The 11,242-nt window shown below is 40.2% G+C and overlaps 1 long non-coding RNA gene across 1 annotated transcript in view; it reads right to left on the bottom strand.

Annotated features, from left to right (window-relative positions):
- LOC128845675 (uncharacterized) overlaps positions 1–10,705 on the bottom strand; it is a 53,112-nt gene extending 42,407 nt beyond the window's left edge. The window contains exon 1 of the long non-coding RNA XR_008446701.1: positions 10,527–10,705. This is a non-coding gene — a long non-coding RNA (uncharacterized LOC128845675). The remainder of the gene's footprint in view (positions 1–10,526) is intronic.
- Positions 10,706–11,242: the final 537 nt, after the last annotated feature.

Genomic DNA, 11,242 nt, shown 5'->3' on the forward strand with positions numbered 1-11,242 from the left:
CCTAAAGTCAGTGGAGTTACTCAGGATTTACAATGGTGTCTGCATCACAGAAACCACCATCAAGTAGCTATTAATTGATGACTTTTTTGGCAGTCGCAGCAGAGAAGCTAAAGGAATGATGATTAGAAAACCCCTCTCATTTCTAAAAGTAGTCTCTCCAGATCAGAGTAGAAGCTAGGGAGATCAGCTGTTTGTTATTTTAAGGAATGCCCCTTTCCTAGTGCCAAATGTCCTGTATCATGACAATTTAGGACATTGCTAAAATATCAGACTATCATCACACAAAGGATCATATACTATTATAAAATATATGATTTTAGTCTATGAATAAGATATTCTTAATCACTGTTCCCTAAGAATAAATGCTGTCTTGCATTTTTCATATAGTTGATGCCTTGTAATGTGATGTATTTGTGCTTTTATTATTCTATAATGTACTGTGATATGGTAAAATCTGATGTAATCTCCAAGACACAAATGGATCACATAAGATTAACAGCACAGTTGTCCTAGACCAGGCGATTAGGCAATGGCCCCCAGTCTACAAGCAGTCGACCAGATCAAGTGTTGCAACTTAAATATAATTCTTCATTCTCTTTTTTGGCTTTGTTACTTTTTTTCCTTTTCAGTGTCAGAAGTTTGTTGTCTGAAACAATGAATTAGTCCTTGTTTTCTTCATTTAGATCAAAGGTTCAAAATATGACATATGCTGTTTCACATCTTACTAAGTGGAACAAATTAGTCATATGCAAACACCCTGAGCACAGGCCAACCACTTGGATGCAGCTTCCACAATAGAACTTGTGCCATTTAGCTCCAAAAACACAAGCCTCCACTCAATTAACTCAGCAGCAGTTCCACCAGTGCAGCCAGTAGAAGGAACTCTTATGCATATGAGTAAGTCTGACATATTCGTTTCAGTAAAGGTCAATAGTAGACATACACACAAGCCAGTCTTTCATGTACTCTCCCCCAGTTAAAGCAAAGCACATCCTCAAACTGAAACAATTTAGGGTTCACAATACTTCAATCCCACAGCCCAGCATTGATTTTAGTGAGGGTTATTGTGCAACTATCAAGCATGCTGTACAGCACTTTTGTTACTTAAAGTTTCAGTTCTGTTGAGTTGAGGGAGGTTTATTTTGTTTGTTCTTTTAGCAGATTTGATATTATTTATTAAGGATAGGTATAAATAGGTTCAGGCAAATAATAATAATACTTAACATTTGTCTAATGCTTTTCATCTTCCAGGTTATCTTATCTATTCTATGGCACTTAATACATACTACCCAGCCTGAACAGATACCTGAAACTGGAACTAAATCAAACCATTTCCTATCTGTCTACCCTACCTATTTGTATGGCTTTGTCATAACTATAAAGGGAAGGGTAACAACAAGGGTATAATACTATAAAATCCCTCCTGGCCAGAGGCACCAAAATCCTTTTACCTGAAAAGGGTTAAGAAGCTCAGGTAACCTGGCTGACACCTGACCCAAAGGACCAATAAAGGGACAAGATACTTTCAAATCTTGGTGGGGGGGAAGGCTTTTGTTTGTGCTCTTTGTTTTGGGGTTGTTTGCTCTTGGGACTAAGAGGGACCGGACATTAGTCCATGTTTTCCAAATCTTTCTGAACAAGTCTCTCATATTTCAAACTTGTAAGTAACAGCCAGGCAAGGCGTATTAGTTTATCTTTGTTTTCTCAACTTGTGAATTTTACCTTTGCTAGAGGGAAGTTTATCCCTGTTTTGTTGTAACTTTGAAACTAAGGCTAGAGGGGGTTCCTCTGGACTCTTTGAATCTGACTACCCTGTAAAGTTATTTTCCATCCTGATTTTATAGAGATGATTTTTACATTTTCTTTTTAATAAAATCCTTCTTTTAAGAACCTGACTGATTTTTCCATTGTCCAAAGACCCAGGGGTTTGGGTCTTTGATCACTTTGTACCAATTGATTAGGATATTATTCTCAAGCCTCCCCAGGAAAGGGGGTGTAAGGGCTTGGGGGGGTATTTTGGGGGAAGGGGAACTCCAAGTGGTCCTTTCCCTGTTTCTTGTTAAATCACTTGGTGGTGGCAGTGTACCAGGTTTTAACCTAAGCTGGTAGAAATAAGCTTAGGAGGCTTTCATGTAGGTCCCCACATCTGTACCCACATCAGAGTGAGGAAGGAACCCTGACAGGCTCTCATCACCATAATTATATCTGAGCACCTTGTGGATTTTATCCTTACAAAATCCTGTGAGGCGGAGAAGTATAATCTCCATTTTAATGATGGGAAACTGAGGCATGGGATAAACTAAATTACTTGGGAGACCCAGTTTCAATTCCTAGCTCCACCACAAACTTCCTTTGAGACCTTAAGCAAGTCACTTAGCATCTTTGTGCCTCAGTTCCCTGTCTATAAAAAGGAGAATAATAATTCCCTACCTCAGAGGAGTGTAGTGAGGATAAATACATTAAAGATTGTGAAATGCTTTGAGATCTACTGATGCACTATATAAGAACTACATATTACTATTATTGTATAAGGTCACTGTTGTATTAATTTAGATGAAATATATGGGCCAAAGGTGTTTAATATTACCCACTCACTGTCCAACATTAAACAATGTTAAACAAGATTCGGGATTTGGTATACAGAGACCTCAGTCTGCTTAGTACCATGGCAAACACGCCATTAAAAGCATTTTATCCTTTTATTAAAGATAAAAGAAAGGAAGGGAAAATATTAAGATTTTCATTTTAACAACTCTTGTTCCCTTTCCCTTTAGCTGGCGAGAGATGGGCTGGACCTATTATTGTTGCTGTTTTTCTTAAAGTCCGATTCCCATTTTATCCCAGGTGGTGTTTGGGATTTAGATGGAGCTGGTAGAGGTGGTGATTTAATCTGTGTCCCTCTTTCTGGCCCAGTCTGACTAGGACATCTCTCAGGATCAGGATGACGAAGGCCTGAGGTCCCAGGAGATGGTAGGGGTGTCAGCCATGATGGTGAAGCTCACTCTGGTAAGTCAATTTTTCTCCTCAAAGTCTCTGTCTTTAAAGGACCTCAAAAGGGAGTGATGGGTAGAATAGCCCATCACCTCACTATTTTGTCCAACAATTAGGCCTAGTTTCTAACACACCAAATTTGGTTCACATGATCTTGATACAGTTCATCAGTTATAGCAATAGGCCTTTTTGTTTGGACTAATTCATTCTCTCTGTCTCTTTTTCGTACCTTTCCACATCAACATTTATAAGTCATAGGTCATTATAAGTTATTGTGACATCTTATGAATGTATACTCACATTTTACAGTTGAACTAACAAGGTGCATTTTTAGGTTCAATTATCACAACATCACAGAGGGTGTCAACTTTGATGGATGACAAAGCATAAACACCACAGTACTTTTTACTTGTGTAACTCCTTCCACCAAAAGAACCTCAAAGTGCTCTACAAATGAGCAAAGTTCTTTACTTAATAATTAACCCTCCCACTACCCATACAATAAGGTAAGTAAATATAATTATCTCTATTTTACAGGTAGGGGCATAGAGCAGTAAAATAATTTGCCCGAAGTTACACAAGAGATTAAAGACAGAAGTGGAAATGTAACTCAGAATACTAACTCTCCATTGTGCTCTATAATTTTGACAACATATCTACTTTCTCATATGACGCTCACACATAACATAGTGGTGAGACCAATATAAATACCTACGTTAGTATAGATACCATGGGTTGCGATTTTCCAGTCTGTCTAGGGGGTTAGGATGCACATTAGTTTGAATGAGTATTGGGCATCCAAATCCCCTCAGTAGCTTGGAAAATCAAGGCTCATTAATACAAGAAATTATTCTCACAGACAGGGCCAGCTCCAGGATTTTGGCCGCCCCAAGCAGCCAAAAAAAAAAAAAAAGCCGAGATCATGATCTGCGGCGGCAATTCGGCAGAAGGTCCGTCGCTCCAAGCAGGAGTGAGGGACCGTCCGCGGAATTGCCACCGAATAGCTGGACCTGCCACCCCCCTCTAGAGTGGTCACTCCAAGCACCTGCTTGCCAGGCTGGTGCCTGGAGCCGGCCCTGCTCAGAGAATGAAATCCATTCCAATGGATATGTGTTATAAGCTCCAACCAGTCCCTCGTCACTGAACCCACCATTTGCCCACCTGGTTTTGACTTGCCCCGTCCCCAGTGGTCCCTGTTGAACAGGTTCTGGACTGGGCAAGGTCTCTGTGCAGCCAAACAGTATCGCTGGGGCTTTTGTGACAGCCCTTTGTGCAGCTGCGGCGCAGCACAGATGCCACCGCACAGTGTCGATGAATGCCTGCTGACTAGGTTCAGCGGTGGCCTAGAAGAACTGCATCATGCCACTGAAGATGCCATTGCTTGGCTAGATGACTATGCACACGCTAGATAAATTCAGAGTGAAATCCTGGCCACACTGACATCAATGGGGCCAGGATTTCACCCCTTGCATTTCTGACTTGTCTGAAGTTAGGTAACACTGGAATTGCCACAGGAGAGCCTATTCTCACAAGATTTGCAAACCAAATATGTTGAATAACTTTTAGCAAGCGTCTAAACCAAACCTTTGAGTTTTCGCAATTACATTTGTTTATGGAGGAAAAAATGTCCCAGACCTCTGCAACTTGTTTTATATAGTTTATTATAAGCAAGGCTTTAATTAAGGCTATGCTCAGTAAACTTGAAAATATTTGGATGCGTCTGATTTAAGATAAAGGTCAGAGGCCAGATTCAGACCTGGCATAAGTGAATCAATGAAGTAGGTAGGACCTGGTGAATTTACCTCCATGATTCTATGCATATTTTCCCTTCAGTAATCTATTTAAAACATCTTCATGACGGCTTCCACTATTTTATTCATAGGTACAAAACAAAGTTACTATCACTCTCCCATAGAAACAGGTGAAGAAACATTCACTGGCTAATGCCTATTGAGAAAATTAGCTGTACCTTAAATCCAGGACTCTGAATCTTAAATGAAAAGAAGCTGTAATAACTTCTTTTGGAGCAGTTCCACTATAGCTGATTTATTTCCCACCACTGCTGAGCTCAGGCAACCAACCATTTACTGTCATCTCCTAGCTAGGATTAGTTGCTAGGCAGGATAAGCTTCCTAGATAAGACATGCTCATGAATGCATTATGACACAATGGCAGGCATTAGGACATTACTTGTAGGCAGTGGCCTCCCATTTGACTTTTCATTACAGTGTATGCTATTTCATGACTATAGCAGTTTTCTCAAGCCCAGATAGCACCAATATAAAATATACTGTCATGGAAGTTATTACTTAGACATTTGTTTATATTATAGTAAGGAAAATGAGAAACTTCTCTCACTGTATGTAGAAATGCTCTTCTGGAAATAATTTCGGTTCAATATTCCTATCAACAGGAGTAATATCAATTTGTCTGTAATCTATAACTCAAATAAACCAGATAATGAAGCAGGTCAGTCGTTTTACATCCAAATTCACAACATCTTATGGAATGTGGAGTTAGCTCACTGATTGTTACCAGAGGTTGTCAGTTTTATTTGTGGCTCTTCAACTAATTTAGGATTAAATTTTCATATCAAGTAGGGCCTTTGAATGCAATGCGACTTCTCTTGGAAGAAGGTACTACTTGAAGTGTGGGTAGCAGAGGCCTTTAGTGTTTAAGCTGTAAGGGTCAAGGGCATTAGGGCTAGATCCAAAGTCTTTTGAAGTCAGTGCGATTCTTTACATTGACTTCAACAGCTTTTGGATTATGCCCTTATTATATAGTCACATAGCTCCATTGACTTCAATGGTGCTCATCAGCATAAAGTCATACATGCTTACATATCCATACTTACAGTATTATCTAAAAATATATATGAATAAAAGACCCAAGTATACTTGTTTAAGAGTTGAATTGCACATCATTTCAGGCTTCCTCATCTGCTGTTGTGTCCTTGAGTCTTTATTACACATTTAAAATCCAGTGTCATAAAAGTCTAGATCTTGGAGGGTCGTAAACTGCTCACTAGTGCAAATTTTACTGAATATTATTTTGATCCAAATAAAGAACTATCAAAATAGAAATATTTAACTGTTTGTGTGTTGGTGCAGTTCATTTATGCTCCCTAGGTGTGGGCTTGCAGAAGGCTTTTTGTTTGTTTTTCTGTGGGCTTTTTTGGTCCTGTGTGCCGGTGCACAGGTCTTTTGGTGACTCTAAACTCTTGTTGCCACCCCAGTGGTATTTCAGAGAAAACCACTCCATTGACGAGGGGAGAACAGGATACTGTACTAGATGGACCTCAGGTCTGATTCAGTGTGGCAATTCCTATGTTTCCAAATGTTTTTATTCAAAAAAATAGTTCTAAGGTGTTTTAACTAATAATCTCATAATATCCAAATGAATAAGTGTGAAAGCGTTTGTGATCATTGGGAGAGTAACCTCTGATGTCACAATCTCAACAAACAATGTAACAAAAGAGAGACAAGGAATAGGAACTATTTTAAAGGCATAGTTCCATCACCCCATGCAATGAGATTTTCATAAGACAACAACAGAAAGGGATGAGGTGGAGAATGGAGAAAAGGGAAAAAATGAAGGGCCACTGGCCCCTCAGAAGACTCGCATGTAAGGTGAGGTGGTGGCCTTGGGGGAGATAGGTGGCAGGGGAGAATGGGGTGAGAAAAGGAGGTGGGAGGAATTTGGGACATGCAGGGCTGCTTTCCCCAGCTCCAGGGCTGCAGCTGCCAGGGAAAGACCCCATTCCTTCCCAGCGCCAGCTTGGGGGCTGCCGTGGCAGGGGAGAGAGGGCACATCCATCGCATTAGAAAGGTAAGACTACTGATATTAAAATATGACTTGTGTGCTTTTATTCGTAGAACAAAAAAAAAAAGCTATTCTTGCTTATTACTTATTAATGAGATTTGTGTGTTGATTACTTTGGCCCACTGCTAAGACAAAAGTTCTGTTGAGGTAATTTTTACAAAATGAATAATCTCTGTCAAAACAGGTCACCAAAAATGAACAAACAAACCCCAAGTCCCCTGATTTACAGTGATAGTACTGATGTCTGTGAAGAGCAATGCTGGCTTCAGGGTGTTAACTAATACTACAGATTAGTTAACTATTTAAAATACATTTTCTGTGAGGAATGGGTGAACCAGTTCAGATAAAATAAAAACCAACTTGCTCCTTTAGCCATTCCTCATACACAGACCTGAGTCTTTTGTGACAGACAAAAATATGACATTACCACAACAAACACAAAACCTGCTTTGTTTGATCACCTTTTTATGTGTCATAAGTCCCAGGCAGTATTTCCAACCTGGCCAAAACTAGGACGTGCTGGAATGCTATGGGCAAGCTTGTTCATGTTCTATTTCAGACTGGCTTTTCTGTTGCAGTTCTGCAGCCTCCAATTTTTGGGAAGCACTGCAAGAAAGAAGGTTGCTCCCCAAGTTGGTCATCAAACATCATGTTTGTTTGCAAGAGGCTTCCTTTTTATTGTCCGAGAAGCATCAGAGCAAGTAGGGCAAGATATTTATAGCTGGTACAGCATACCGGAAAGAGGAGCAGCAGAACATGGGGCTACTGGGCGCCCCTCACCAGCAGCTCCTCCGCCCCCAGCCCTTCCACACAGGGTCTCCTCCAGCTCCCAGCAGCAGCCCCATCGGAGGACAGAGCTGGGGACGGTACAGCCACCAGAGGAGCTTGCTGGCATTCTCCTCCTTTCCTCGCTGTGGTTCCCGGGAGAGCCCTGAACCGCAGGGCTTTCCCAGGAACCGCAGCAGGGAAAGGAGCAGAACATGGGGCCACTGTCCAGCCCCACACTGGCAGCTCCTCTGGTGTGGCTGCTGTACCGCCTTCAGCCCGGTCCCCCCAGCCCTGTCATCTGGCGGGGCTGCTATACAGATGGAGGGGACCCTGTGTGGAAGCTGGGGTGGTAGAGCCACGCTGTAGGAGCTGCTCCTTTCACCGCTGCAGTTCCGAAGGCAAAGCGGGAGGAGGACAGAGCCTCCCCCATCCCCAGGTAAGGGGGGGTGGATCATGGGGAGGGGACGGGGAGAGCGTGGGGGCTCCGGGCTGGAGGCAGGGTGGTAGAAGTCACGTGGAGGGTCACATGAAGAGGTCACGTGCCCGCCATGGCTCCCCCCACTTACAAGTAAGAAATGGATTCCACTTGCACCACTGCTGAGAAGGGGCTAGACAGCCATGACATAAATAATGGAAATAAAATAGTCCGGGCTAGTTTCTCATCTAGTGAAGGATGGTGCTATGCTAATTTACACAAGCTGAGGATCAGTTTCAGTGCTCCACTATAGTAGTTGCAACTTCTGGGGCCAGCAGGCTTTGCTTCTCCCTTTCTTCCCTACAAGCCTCTTCTATTGCAATTTTTGTTTCTGGATTGAAAAAGAGAAGTCTGGCCAACTTCCCGCATTTGGGATTAATTTTAAATCAGTTGTTTCTCCTACTTGTGATGGCAGATTTTGCAGCATGTTTCTAATGTGACTGCCCCTTCTTCCAGCACAAGTGTTCCATTCTGATACCAGTATTGCCCCTCTGCTGAGCATTTGCAGAGTTCAGGGCCTTGCAGGTCACCTTCCCAGTGGAGGAGAAATCAGTGATGAGGAGTCTGAGTAGTCATTGTATAACTTATTTAATTTACACACATGCATCAGTCCGGAAAGAGAGGTGGTCAAACAGCATGCAGGCCATCTCTTCTGTCAGGAACTGCAGCCAACCCCAGTTCCTGGTTTCTGGGAGTAACTCTGCCTCAAGAATTGACTCTCATCAAAGACCAAGATAGACAAACTTTTCTGCTGCTCACATTGCTCACTCTCCAAGGACTACCGCTTCCACTCAAAACCCTGCATAACAAAAAATAACACAGTATGCCTTCCTAAGACTGAACATTTGCTCACGCCCTAAGAAAACTAATTTGGAAAACTATGTTTAACAGTGCCGCCTGCTTGGGCGCCCTGACAAATAGGGGGCTACAGGAGGCATAATCTTCTTAAACAAAAGTAAGCAGAGATACCGTATAGTCCCTTTAATAAAGAGTAAAACTGCACATACGGCTTATGTTTCTAATGAAAAAATTGCAATTGGGACACACGTCTTGAAGGCATTGATGGCTTAGATTGGCATTTCTATAGGAGTCTCATGATGTAAATAAGGATAGGTCAAAATTCACCTTTTAATAAATTAGTGCTAGATCCCTAGAAATAGTTATTTGTTTGCTATAGAGAATATAGGGCCATAGAATCATGGGATTAGAAAGGAACAAGGGTCATCTAGTCCAACCCCCTGCCACGATGCAGGATTTGTTGAAGCTGATGCGTGAACAAGTCTTCCATTTAAGGCAGTTTTAAGAGTGCAGTGGTTGTAGATGTATGTACAGACACTAAGGGCATGTCTACACTTGGCTCCACAACAATACAGTGCTGTGTACACATTGGGAGCTATGCAAATAACAATGTACTATTGAAGTCAGAGTGACTATTTGTATGTGTTCAGTACTACGCAGAGTAAGCAGAGGTTGTAAAGTTGAATGCTACGTTTTTGATTTCCACCCTCTTTATGGCACTGTAATAGTGCTCAATGTTTATAAGATAAAAGTAAATCTAACCCTACATACTAGAATTTCAGGTAATTAGTTTTCAACTTTCAGTTAATAAATAATCAGTAGTTCAAGTTATCGCTTACTCACAATAATATTACCAACTGACACTGTAGGTTTTTAGCCTTCTTCAGACAATCAAAGTGCAAAGAGTTACTTGTGCCAGTTAAAAATTAGCATCTATAAACATGGCATTCTTTCTACACATAATACATCTGTGCACTTTGCGACGCTCATGCACTGGATAGGGTTTTGTAATAGTAGTCCTTTATACTTATTTTGTTAGGTATTATTACCTACTAGAAAAGTGCCTATTTTGTTGTGCATTATAATTTTGAAAAGTATACATTACATGTATTATTTACATTTATTATTTCTTTAGTGCCATTATAGTCTTCTGGGTTAACACATATATGGCTGAATGCCTATTTTAAAAACATATATTAATTTCCTTTACTAGATAAATACAAATATAAGTAGTTTTAAAAAAATGGACTTTAGACACCATTAGAGCCATTATGATTTAATAAGTTATTGATAATTTATTTCAATTTACCAAGATACTTTCCCAGAGTTATTGTTATATCTCAGTAAACTTCACTAATTAAGCTTGGTTGGAAATAGTGAAGTAAACCAACTGCACACTTCTATTCAGTGGCTTTTAGAAAGCAAATGTGTATTAAAAGTAGAATATGGCTAGGCAAAAGGTACGAAACTTTTCTTCACATGAAGTTACTTTGATGGTTTGTAGGAATTATAATCAATTATAAATGTAATAAGTTATACTCCTGTTTTTGTATTAGATTTTAAAATTTGTTTTCTTTATAGCTTCCCTGAAATCTGTGCTATGAAAGATTCAGCCTCTGGTTAATATTATATAAAATGTAATTGATTAAATACAAATGGAAAAATTTCTTACCAGTAAAATCTGCAGAAATTGACTTTCAAGGGCTGCTTGTATGAAGTTCCGCATATTTATGAACTCAGAATAGCCTGGTACAAAGTTCACGTGACATAAAACAAACTGTGTAATCTATTACAGAGTTAGCAACTATCAAATAACTTCATATCCAGTAAACTGGAAATCTTAGTAATTTTTTTTGTTACTTTTTAATTCTTGCATATCTACAACTTAAAGTAACCTCTTTTGTCTCTGCTTCTGGGTATGACCATGCCTGTCTTTGGCTAACACTATAACAGAATGACTTCAAAACAAATCAGCATTTAACTCTGAATTAAACAATGCCCACTGTAACACTAAAGTTCAACTCTTTGGATTATATTTTTTGTGCACTATAGTCTTTTTTAATTATTTGCATACACATTCGGAAGTATGGGAGTGATATTTGCATTCTTTTTTATTCATATGATATGAACCTGTCCATTTGATTACTTTTTATTGGACTATCTTCTGTTGGTGAGAGAAATAAGCTTGCAAGTCAGACAGTTCTGGGAAAGGAACTCCCAGCTTGCAGCAAAATGCAAGGTGGAACAGATTGTTTAGCATAGTTAGCACATATTGTAAAAGACTATTCAAGGTAGAGTGGCCCATTAACACTTCCGAAGTCATAAACAAAAAGAGGGGGTTAGGGAGTTACAGATGGTTGTAATAAACCACAAATCCAGTGTCCCTAT

The sequence above is a fragment of the Malaclemys terrapin genome, chromosome 11 (genome assembly GCF_027887155.1).
Source record: "Malaclemys terrapin pileata isolate rMalTer1 chromosome 11, rMalTer1.hap1, whole genome shotgun sequence".
Classification (NCBI taxonomy): domain Eukaryota; kingdom Metazoa; phylum Chordata; order Testudines; family Emydidae; genus Malaclemys; species Malaclemys terrapin.